Source organism: Hippocampus bargibanti, linkage group LG12 (assembly GCF_051943395.1).
Source record: "Hippocampus bargibanti isolate YZ-2025 linkage group LG12, ASM5194339v1, whole genome shotgun sequence".
Lineage (NCBI taxonomy): Eukaryota > Metazoa > Chordata > Actinopteri > Syngnathiformes > Syngnathidae > Hippocampus > Hippocampus bargibanti.
In genome coordinates, this window is record NC_142745.1 from 23036111 (window position 1) to 23046136 (window position 10026).

Here is a 10026-nt window from a genome sequence, read left to right on the forward strand (position 1 = left end):
CTTGTTTTCGAGTTGATAACGATCCCCGACGTGACGTCACGGAGGGAACGCCCGTGACCGAGAAAGCGACACACAATTCATTTTGGGTACTTTTTTGTCTGAAAACACTGTTGATGGCGAAATTAAAAGGAAAACGACATCAATAACGCGATAGTGAATCGTTGTGTGTTGCAGCCAATTGCGGTAACACGCATAAGTTGACACAAATTCCCAGCGGACAAATCAGCCCATTTTCAACGGAGCATGTGCGCCATCTTGTGCATTTTTTGGGCGCTACATCGGAGTCCAGACGGCTTGAATTGATATGGAAGGACTTCTTTAATTGATGGCAGACATTTATGCTTTCCTCTTCAGAACTATTTGAATCATATTCATAACTGGATGAGTAACAAGAAATATCTTTTTCTGAATCTGAACTCTCTGAAGAGCATTGTTTTGATTCTGGACCAAGGCAGTTTGTGAAGGTGTATCCTGGTGTGATGTCACGAACAAAGGGGCAGGACTTTCTGGATTTCCCTTGTTTCTAGCTCATTTTGTGGCAGTTTTGGGACACTTTAACTCATTTTGATTGGTGTTTTGCATTTGACTAAAAATATCAACCTGCGTGTTTTGGCTATTTTAGATGCCATAAAACGTTTTTCTGATGTCAGATAGGAAACCAAAAAAATGGTGTCGGTTGTCCTTTAAATGTTTTGAAATAGCTATTTTTGGGAGTACAATGGATGCGTCTCAGTGTTGCTCCAAATGCCACATGCTTTTGACCTGTCAGCGTGACGAATAACTGGCCAATTTGCGAGTGACAAATCATGGCAATAAAATCGCTAATTGTCAGCTTTGGACGGCGGAAAAAAAAGCATTGGCGCCGCCCTAGCCACTCTTGAGGACTTGCACACTGCAAGAATCCAAACAAGGGCGCAGAAAATCCTACTGGACCCTCCGCACCCTGCCCACCACCTTTCCCAGGGACTCCCCTCGCTCCATGCACATCAAATCCAGCAGAGATTTAAACAGCTTCTTCCCCCGTCAGTCGCTATTAACTCTCTAGACAGTCACCCAAATAGACTTGTATAGTGCCTCCATTTTTCTTATGATGATACTAATGCAGCGTGTTTTACCAGAGACAAATTCCTCGTGTGTTCGACATACTTGGCCAAAAAAGATGATCTGATTCTGATTCTGAATCCAAACAAGAGTGCAGAAAATCCTTCTGGACCCTCCGCACCCTGCCCACTACCTTTTCCAACTACCCTCAGGCGCTACCGATCCAAATCCAGCAGACATTTCAAAAGCTTCTTCCCCCGTCGCTATGAACTCTCTAAACAGTAACCCATATAGAACTGTCTAGCGCCTCCATTTTTCTTCTGATGATACTAGTGCAGCGTGTACTACCGGTGACAAATTCCTTGTGTGTTCTACATACTTGGTCAATAAAGATGATTCTGATTCTGATTTTAAAAAGTTCTTTTCTAAACTTGGGACGGATATTTTTTTTTTTACATTGATCATAATGGAAGGTATTGTTTTGGTTTTCAAAAAGGTTTCTGGAACATATTGTTGTCGAAAACAGAGGTGTGACTGTAGTTTGGCTACCACCACAAGTACAGTATAGTGCCTTTTTGCAATCTTTTGATGGTGATACTAGTGCACCGTGTTCCACCGGAGACACGTTCCTTGTGTATTGTCCAGACTTGGCCAATCAAGATGATTCTGATGGTTTTGAATGTGTGATGTCGCAACGGGACATCACGACTTCCACCTTTGATCTTTGGAGGTCAAGCTGGGTTCAAGCTGTCATTGTTCAATGAGCCTGCATGGATCCATGACAGATTGTTTCAAGTGTCAGCTGACACAAGTGTCAGCTGTCTTCCCTGATGTGAAAATTGACCGTTGGGTGAATGTCAGCGGAAGAATTCTGTTCCCATTTCTGACTGACTGGACTCGATTGGCTTGTGTTGGGATTCGGAATTTGATCTTGATTGGTATTCAAAATAGCTATTCGGTTTACATCCTGGTTACTGTCCCTGGTTACAATGGCAACTTGTGGACATGCACCGTTTGTTGGCTTGGATAGAGGTTTTCCTACTAAAAGATGCATGTGCATGCATGCATGCACATGCATGTCTGTCATATCTACTGTATATACATCGATATCTACTGTATTGTATATCGAGAAACGCTTTTGTCTTACTGTTTATGAAGATTATAATATATTTATTTATTTTATGGGTGTGTGTTTGTGTGTCATATGGGGTCATGCATGTCCAGTAAATGTACACCCCCCCCCCCCCACCCCTACACACATACTCACTAGCACACCTACACACTACACAGACACACACACAGACCTGTTTTTGTTCTGGAGCATTCTAGAGCTGAGGTTAATGCAGCCAGAGAGAGACAGCGAAAGAGACAGAGAGAGAGACAGCGAGAGACAGAGACAGCGAGACAGAGAGAGAGACAGAGAAACAGAGAGATGGAGAGAGAAAGACTGAGAGAGACAGATATACAGACAGACAGAGAGAGAGAGACAAAGAGATAAAGAGAGAGACGGGGGAGAGAGATATTGATTGAGAGAGAGAGAGAAAGAGAGACAAAGAGACGGAGAGAGACGGAGAGACAGAGCGAGAGAGAGACAGAGACAATGACAGAGGTCGCGCCAGCCTGACGGGAGTCACTGGAAAAGGTGGTGGTCAGGGTGCGGAGGGTCCGGTCGGATTTTCCATGCCTTTGTTTGGATTAATGCAGTGTGCAAGTCCTCCAGAGTGGCTAGAGCGGCGACAATGATTTTTTTCCTGTCGATTGAAGTGGGATTGTGTCCATTTTTGTGGCCGACCCCAACCAAACCGTGATGGAAGACCACAGGATTGATTGGATGACGGCGCGTAGAACTGTGGTAGCGCTTCTTCAGCAGCCTTGGGAAGTCCATCCCGTACTTTTCATATGATTTTATCGTTTAGATGGTCCGAAAATAAATTTAAAATGATGAATTTGAAATGATTAATTGGGAGAGAATCCGTTAAAGGGAAAAAAATGAGTCCATGTGTGTATACAGATGTTACCCCCCTAGCCAGCTACTTAACCTACATGGCTGCTCATGCTTCTGTCAGTCCATGTGTGGGTGAGAAAAGGCCGGAGGAGACTGTCTGATTCACTAAGACGTAGTATCAGAGGCAGGGCAACAACTTACATTTAACACCAGGCAACTGCGGGCGTGATGGGTGACACCCCCCAACACCTCCAACACGCCCTCCTCCATCTTATTTTCTGTGGAGCAATTCCAAGTGCACCCCGCTTCTCCAAATGGATGGATCGCGTTGGAATACATGGATGCAAAGGCAACAGCGATGCTTTCATCAGCTGATTCTGGTGATGATAAAGAATGATGGTCTAGGTTACAAACTAGTAAAAATCTCTTTACGGTCTCTGGCCGAAAATGGAACATGGAGTCTTGCATGATTATTTAACCCATAATGGGTACAATGATACCTTAGCTTTCAAACTTAATTGGTTCCCAGAAAGTGTGTGTAAGGTGAAAAGTGTGTATTCCAAACATTATTTTCCCATGGGAAACCATTAAAATGAGAATACAGTAAAGTCTCGTTATATCGATATTCTCGGGAGTCGGACAAAATATCGATATAACCGGACTATCGATATATCCGATCCTGCGGCATGTAAATTTTCTCCTTGCGTTCATAGATATTGTAATAAGCAATACTATCGATATAACCGATATCGATATACCGAGACTTTACTGTAATCCGTTCCCAGGTCCCCATAAAAAATAATTTTCTACTAAATAAGCCTTAAAATTACACAAAATATACCTTATTTTACGTGTAATATTTCATCAGCTGATTCTGGTGATGATAAAGGATGATGGTCTAGTTTACAAACTAGTAAAAATCTCATTACGGTCTCAAACAATCTGGCAGAAACTGGAAGTTTCGCATGATTATTTAACCCATAATTGGTACAGTGATACCTTGGCTTACGAACTTAATTGGTTCCCAGAAAGTGTGTGTGTCAGGCTAAAAGTGTGTATTCCAAACATTTTCCCATAGGAAACCATTAAAATTAGAATAATCTGTTCTCAGGTCCCCATAAAACGTAATTTTCTACTAAATAAGCCTTAAAAATACACAAAATATACCTTATTTCATGTATAATATTTCCTCAGCTGATTCTGGTGATGATAACGGATGATGGTCTACTTCACAAACTAGTAAAAATGTCTTTACGGTCTCAAACAATCTGGCAGAAACTGGAAGAGTCTAGCATGATTATTTAACACATAATGGGTACCGTGATACCTTGGCTTACGAAATTAATTGGTTCCCCGAAAGTATGTGTAAGGCTAAAAGTGTGTATTCCAAACATTATTTTCTCATAGGAAACCATTAAAATGAGAATAATCAGTTCCCATGTCCCCATAAAACATAATTTTCAACTAAATAAGCCTTAAAACTACACACAATATACCTTATTTTATGCATAATATTTAATCAGTTGATCCAGTTCCATGATAAAGGATGATGGTCTAGTTTACAAACTAGAAAAATCACTTTACGGTCTCAAACAATCTGGCCAAAACTGGAACAGTCTCGCAAGGTTATTTATCTGATAATGGGTACAGTGAGACCTTGGTTTACGAACTTAATTGGTTCCCAGAAAGTGTGTGTAAGGTGAAAAGTGTGTATTCCAAACATTAATTTCCCATAGGAAACCATTAAAAGAGAATAATCAGTTCCCAGGTCTCCATAAAACATAATTTTCAACTAAATAAGCCTTAAAACTTTGTTATAATAAATGTGCTATTGTATTGTAATTGAAACGTGCTGCATTTTGGCCTTCCGCAGTCTACAAATGCTGTTTAGGGTTTGATTTATTATTTTTTTTGTGTATGTATTTTTCCCTCTGGTGAGTGTCTGGATTGGCTTTGATGCAGGGCTCAGCTTGCCAATGGCTGTTGCTCCACTCATTCGTGAAATAGTTCATTTAATTTGGGACCAATTATACTGCTTTAACAGGGCATGTTTTTTTCCTCATTCCAACTTTAAAATAATTGTACTTTTGGCTTATTTATTTTGCTAATGGGATGCTTGTGCATGAAGAAGCCCACATCATCATCATTGTCATCAAAGAAGTCCAAGATGGCGTCCGTAAGCGTCTATAACAAATTGCTGTTGCTCAATGAAATTGTGAAAACAATGACAACAGAAGTCATAAAACAATAAAGCCAACAATTAAAATCAGAACAATAACAATAAAATGTTCAAATTGACATATGAAATATCACTCCACACAAAGCATGCGCTAATGAATGATAAAAATACAATCTTTTCCAGCGTATAAGGCGCACCCAAAAGCCTTGATTTTCTTCAAAAGATAACCCTGTGCCTTCTACTGTGGCCGGTGCGCCTTTTATTTGGAAACCTTTGATATACAATGATACCTCGGCTTACGAACGCTTTAGCTAACGAACTTTTCGCCTTACGAACATTAAATTCGCAAGAATATAATCTTGGCATACGGACTAGTTTTCGGGAAACACACAGCGTGCCACGGTAGCTGGTGGACTAGTTTGTCAGAAATCGACGCGTACACTTTCACAATCAGTTCTGCAGGCCCAAAATCTTGTCGATGAAGCTGTTGCTTTAACTAATCACATTTCGAGTTGGCAACCCAAGGCCTAGCTCAAAATCTTGTCTAGTTTTGGTCTTTGGGGAATTTTCATGGAAGCACATATCACAGCCATATTATTAATATTACACCTGGGAAATTATTTCATTTGTTTGATAGTATTTATTATTATATGTACAAATGTTTTGTCCTTATTTTTGAATTAATCAGGGCTTAAAAATGTGCATTTCATTGAACATGTATCTTCAATTCATGACAAACACAGATTATGTGTATGTTTGTGGGTGTGCACATGCATGTGTGTGTGCATGTGCATGTGTGTGCACGTGTGTGCATGGTTAGTTAGTTAGCGTGTCTTCCAGGCCTATTTTTTGAGATGGGCCCATCTGCCTCGAGGTTACGATGGTAATTAAAGTAATTTTGCCATTGGTCGGTCTGGCTCATTGTCTGAGACACACACACACACACACACACACACACACACACACACACACACACACACACACACACACACACACACACACACACACACACACACACACACACACACACACACACACACAACATACAACACGCACACACACCCAAATGTGTCCTGTCCCATTTTTCTGTTGAAATTATGTCATGACCAAATTTCATTTAGTCAGAACAGGCTCAGTGTGTCTGTTTTCCTCTTCCTTTCTTGTACTAAATGACATTAAATGTGTGCAAAATCCATTTAGTCCATCATGGGGTGAATGTGTTTCAGCAGCTGTAAGGGTACACAGCTCCATTTCTCATCTCCAATCATCACTACAGCATTTTGTCCAACCGTCCAGTCGTCCCACTCTTTGTTCGAAAATTGAAATTAGGATGACATCAATGTACAGTGATAGTTTACGAATTGAATTGGTTCCCAGAATTGGTTCCCAGATCCGAACATCACTCCGCCAGCTGTTGTGGGTGTGTATCGCGAAAAGTACCGTATTTTCACGACCATAAGGCGCATATAAACGTCTCCGATTTTTTTTTTTTTTTTTAATGTGCGGTGCGCCCTGTAGCGCGGACGTATTAGAGGCCACCATGAGGCGGACGTGGTAGAGAACATGAGGGGGGATGTGTGGGCGTGGTTTGTGTGTACAAGAACAGCTATGTGCTTTATGCAGAACATTGCTGTTTTAACAATTCAGAAAATGGAGACATGGTTATGAAGCTCAGTTTAAACTAAAGGCTTTCCAAGGAGGTCCGTCTTGGTGCTGGCGTTTTATGAAACTGTGCCATTTTTCCATCTCGGCCCGGACTACCGTAGCGCAGCAACAGCCGGCGAATTATTCTGAAAAGCTGGCGAAAAGGCTTCGTTTCCTGTTGTGCTTGGCTGCCATGCTAACGGAGAGAAACTCCCGCCGATGGTGATTTTTAAAAGAAAGACTTTGCCTAAAGAGACATTTCCAGCAGGCGTCATTATTAAGGCAAAAGAAAAGGGCTAGATGTTACGCCGCAGTTTGCCAATGGATTGTGGATGCTTGGGCTAACGTGTCTGCTGGCACGGTGGCTCGAGCTTTGAGAAAAGCCGGCATAATTTCCGAGGAGCCGCTCGGCACAGAAAGTGACTGACCGTCAGGAAAGTGAAGCTGCCACGTTGGTTTAGCGCAGCTGTTCGATTCTGAGACAGAGGATGAGGTCTTTGATGGGTTTGATTACCGACTGTTACCGGTAATGTGTTTGTTTTTACCATGCCGACGCCTATTGAGTGATGATTACAAAATGTTCTTACTTTGTAATTAATAAATAAAGCACTACCAAACTGCGTTTTGTTCCCGATCTGTTTTTATAAATACACACACTTTTATGCCTGTGTGTTGTTGTGAGGCGGACGTACGTTTGGCAGTAGTACCGGTATATAAAACTTGCGTCCTTTCATCCGGTGCTCCCAATGTGTATGTTAAATACAGAAATGGCACACATACATGAGACTGCGCCTTTTCACACGGTGCGCCCTTTGGTCGTGCAAATACGGTAGTGCGTATTCCAAGGTTTAATTTTCATAAATTTGACGTTCGTAAACCGAAAAGTTCGTAAGGTAAGGTGTTCGTAAGCCGAGGTCTGACTGTACAGTTAAAACCTCAACTCACAAACTTAATTGGTTCCAAAATGTTTGTCTGCCAAACATGTATTTCCCATAAGAAACCATTAAAAATGATCCGTTATAAAAATAATATAAAAATAATCAGTTCCTAGGTCCCCATAAAACATAATTTTCTACAAAATAAGCCTTACAACTACACACAATATACCTTATTTTATGTATAATAAATGTGCTATTGTATTGTAATGAAATAAATAAAGTGTACTGTGTAATAATAAAGTCGTTTTATTGACCTTTGTGATAGTCGTTGATGTAGTTGCCTCTTGATGATATCCGAGTGAAGTTGCCGTGCTTTCTCGTCAATAATACCCTCACACACTGTCCCCTGCTAGGTGCTTTTCATGAATCCAAATCAGAGTTTTTCAACCTCTTCTATTGCCTGTGACTGTAGCTTAGACAACACAGAAACACCCTTAGCCACAGGTAGCAATGGTCGACTGAGCATACTGGTACTGGGACGCTAAGTCACATTTTTCGATGATCATCTTCTGCTCGACCGTCATTTTCTTTTGTGTCCTCTTCGGCTGAACACAAGCCTGTGGTGGGGTCTTTTTCGGTCCTATAATAGCAAAAGTACTTCACTCAATAACAAACCACGTCTGCACTCAGACGTGGTCAGTCGCTCCCAAAAACTCATTCGGATGCCAAGATAATATTCTTGCACATTTAATGTTCGTAAGGCAAAGGGTTCGTTCGCTAAAGCGTTCGGAAGCTAAGGTATCACTGTATAAATAATATACGTACACACAGTAAATATTCATGGTTTCTGTGTTCTGCCTCAGGTCTAGCAAGATATGACATCCGCACATTTGTATCTTTAAATGATAGCCAGAATTTGACCGGATGTTCTTAGTGTTTGCAGTATATTTTTCATTTTTTTGACGTTTAGCTTTCTTTTGTCCTCTGAAAAGCGTGTATTCCAACCATTAATTTCCCACAGGAAACCATTAAAATGAGAATAATCCGTTACCAGGTCCCTGTAAAACATAATTTTCAACTAAATAAGCCTTATAACTACACAAAATATACCTTATGTTTACACAGCTTTGTCTATTTATTTTATCATCCAAACACAACGAAAAAAAACAACCTCAATGGTGAAAATAAATAAATAAAGCGATCGCAGACACAACCTCCAGTTGCACACTCGCCATCTGCCGCCCTGCGCGCCCTTATCTCTTTCATTATTTTTTCTCTTTCTTTTTTTTTGCGCCCCCATTTTCATCCGTCTTTTCTCTCGTGGTGTGGTTGCTAAGGAGACCTGCTGACTGCAGGCGTTTTTCATTGGACTGGAAGGAGAGGATGAGGTTGAAAAGGAGGCGGGGGAATTGATATTGAGGGTTACTAGCGATGGGGGTGCTCGAAGGGGAACACAAAGTGAAATCCAGATGTGCTAAAGAGGCGAGATGTTGACCGACATTGTTGCTGAGGCGGGTTGTACAAGGAAGGTAATGATGCTCATTTCAATACATCGGCACAAGGTTTATAGTTATTTTAGATTTTCATATATATTATTAATTAGTGTCCGAAAACCCTTAATCGTGTCACAATGGGGAAATTGAATATATATATATATATATATATATATATATATATATATATACAGTAAAGTCTCGTTATATCGATATCGGATATATCGATAGTCCCGGTTATATCGATACTATTTCTATGCACGCACGGAGAAAATTACATGCAAACAGGGTCGGATATATCGATAGTCCCGGTTATATCGATATTTTTTCGGACTCCCTTGAATATCGATATAACGAGACTTTACTGTATATATATATATATATATATATATAAATATGTGGTTATTTTATATTATATTATTTTGTTGTTACTTTATAGTTACAGTGATACCTTGGCTTACGAACTTAATTGGTTCCCAGACAGAGTGTGTAAGGCGAAAAGTGTGTATCCCAAAAATATATTTCCCATAGGAAAACATTAAAATGAGAATAATCCGTTCCCAGGTCCCCATAAAACAAAATTTTCTACTTTCTAATTTTCTAAGCCTTAAAACTCCACAAAATATACCTTACTTCATGTATAATAAATGTGCTATGGTATTATAAGTAAAGAAATACATTGTACTGTATAATAAAGTTGTTTTATTGACCTTTGTGATAGTCGTTGATGGCTTGATGGAATGGAGTGGCTGGTTTCATCAGCATTAAACACTTGATGAGGAACATAACCTTCTTTCACCATTTTAAGGAATGATCCCTTGTAGTTGCTTTCTCTGTGATAATTGT